The following is a 2,157-nucleotide window of genomic DNA, read 5'->3' as shown; positions in this document are numbered from 1 at the left end:
CTTTCTGAAAGGGGGTTTGGGGAGAGGCCAAGGAGACTCTCCTGCCCCCATTCCACAGACGGCAAAATGGAACCCATTCACCCGACTTCCCAAAGCTGCGACCAGTCCGGGATGTGCAGTGGGGCCTTCTGACAGCCCACCCAGCTCAGATCTCAGCCACTGCTAAGATTCTCTTGGGGTCCAGAACTTTTCTGGGCCTGACTCCCCTGGGTCTACCGGCCACCCCTGGTCCTGGCTCCAATGGCCTGTGCCCTTGGCCAGGACCCTCAGCCCACACACCCCCTATTAAACCTTGAGCTGAAAGAAATAGTCCTCGACCTGCTCCTCATTCAAGTTCAGCTTGGCAGCCACCAGCTGCTTCAGGGTGTGGGCCACATCCCAGGCCATGCGCACATCCCCACAAACATAGAGGTGGCCCGGCTCCTCGTGGAGCACACGGAGCACCTCGCTGGCCAGCTGCTGCCACAGGATGTCCTGAACATAGACCTGAAACCAGAGGAAGTGGTGGGTCCAGTCCCCAGCTGCTGGGGACAAGGCTTGCAGACAGGCCTGCTGGCCTCAGGGAGGCGGGGAGAGGGCACTCAGGGCTGTGGAGTGAGTCCCCTCCCAGCCAGGACCTTGCACGGGGCCAGGCTCAGGATGAGGAGGAGCACAGATGCCCAGGGGGCTGGGCTGGGAGTAGAGAGATAAATGCTGGACACAGTCCTGCCCTTAAGGGGCTGACCATCCAGTAGGGCTCCCAGACTGTCTCTGAATTTGCCAGGCTTCAAAGAGGCATCAATAAAGGCAGTCCCCCTACCCAGGGCTCTGCCTACACCCTGGAAAAGGTAGCCTCTCAATGCAGATTGTCCATCAGGTCCCTGCAGGGTACAGATCCCGGCTCCCCAGTGAGAAGATCCAGGAGTCAGTCGGGAACTCTCTGCTCCGGCTCCACACAGGATGCCCACTGGCCCCAGCACTGGGCACAGAGCACTGGGCCCGGGAGATGCCCTGGTGGGACAGACGTGTGAGGGCTGACAGTCTATTCTGACCACCCCAGGCTCAGGGGGCAACGTGGCCTGGGGGCAGCAGAGCCCGTCTGAGGGCCATGATGGAAGCATCGGCCGCCCTCCAGCCTTGCTGGGTTTGAGCGTAGCCAGCCTGGACCACCTCTCCCCAGGCAGTCGCGTGTCCCAGGGGACCTGCTGACCACCTTCAGTAGGCTGGGCTCTGGGCTTAACCCGCGTGTGACCTAGGTTAGTCCTGAACCTCTCCGGCCTTGTCGCTTCTACTGGAAGAGAGAGCATAATGCTCTTCACAGCATCGCCCTGATGGTTGTGAACTACCCGCACTTCAGAGCTCAGGAGCTGAAGGCTCAGGGAGGCGAGGGGCCTGTGGGGACCCAGGGCTCACCCTGGAGCCTGTGTGTGTAACGCTTCACCTGCTTCGAGGCTGCATTTACCTTGGGCTTGCCAGGCAGGCGGGAGTAGGCTGTGTGCATCGCATGCAGCACCCCTTCTGGGCCATCTCCAGCATCTCCTCGCGGTAGAGTGGTCCTCATCTGGGCGGCGGCACCGGAACACCAGGGTCATGCGGCCTCCCCGCACTCCTGCAGGAGTCCCGGGCTGTTGTTATCATGTCGGCCACCAGAGGGCGACACGGCTCCAAGCCGAACTGGAATTCTCGCTTCACTCCCACAAGTATCCCAGCTAGTTAACAGCATTGTCCCCACTTTACAGATGAGGAAACTGAGGCCCAGGACATTCCGATCACTCATCCATAGTCACACAACTCAAAGCACAGATGCAGGATTCCCTCAGCCCATCGGAGGTCAAAAGCAGGGACTTTCCCGTTACCTCCACTCCCGAGAGAAGGAGCCGCGGCTCCAATGCCTGAGACGGGAAGGCGGCCGTTCTCACCCACAGAGGCCCGCACAGGGAGACAAACTTGGGAGTCCTTCCCTCCAGAAAGGTCCGGGAGCCGTTTGTGGGGCTGCGGTTCTGCCCCTAGGCAGGCGCTGCCCCCTGGTGCCCCTCCCACCTGGGAAGCCTCCAGCCTTACCCTTGTGCTGGGAGTCATGGAGCCGCTGCTGCCAGAAACTGCGGAAGGGGGCGATGCCTGTGCCAGGCCCGACGAGGATGCAAGGATGGGAGGGGTCCTCGGGGAGGTGGAAGCCGC

The 2,157-nt window shown here is 61.4% G+C and overlaps 1 pseudogene across 1 annotated transcript in view; it reads right to left on the bottom strand.

Annotated features, from left to right (window-relative positions):
- The window catches only part of LOC105539066, a 24,049-nt pseudogene that overhangs the window by 5,788 nt on the left and 16,104 nt on the right, over window positions 1-2,157 (bottom strand). The window contains exons 10-11 of the transcript XR_001005998.1: window positions 2,041-2,157; window positions 1,442-1,588 (exon numbers count right to left, since the gene is read on the bottom strand). The product of XR_001005998.1 is annotated as a nitric oxide synthase, inducible-like (transcript). The remainder of the gene's footprint in view (window positions 1-1,441; window positions 1,589-2,040) is intronic.

Source organism: Mandrillus leucophaeus, unplaced genomic scaffold (genome assembly GCF_000951045.1).
Source record: "Mandrillus leucophaeus isolate KB7577 unplaced genomic scaffold, Mleu.le_1.0 Scaffold1038, whole genome shotgun sequence".
Lineage (NCBI taxonomy): Eukaryota > Metazoa > Chordata > Mammalia > Primates > Cercopithecidae > Mandrillus > Mandrillus leucophaeus.
This window is presented reverse-complemented; position numbering and strand designations above follow the sequence as displayed.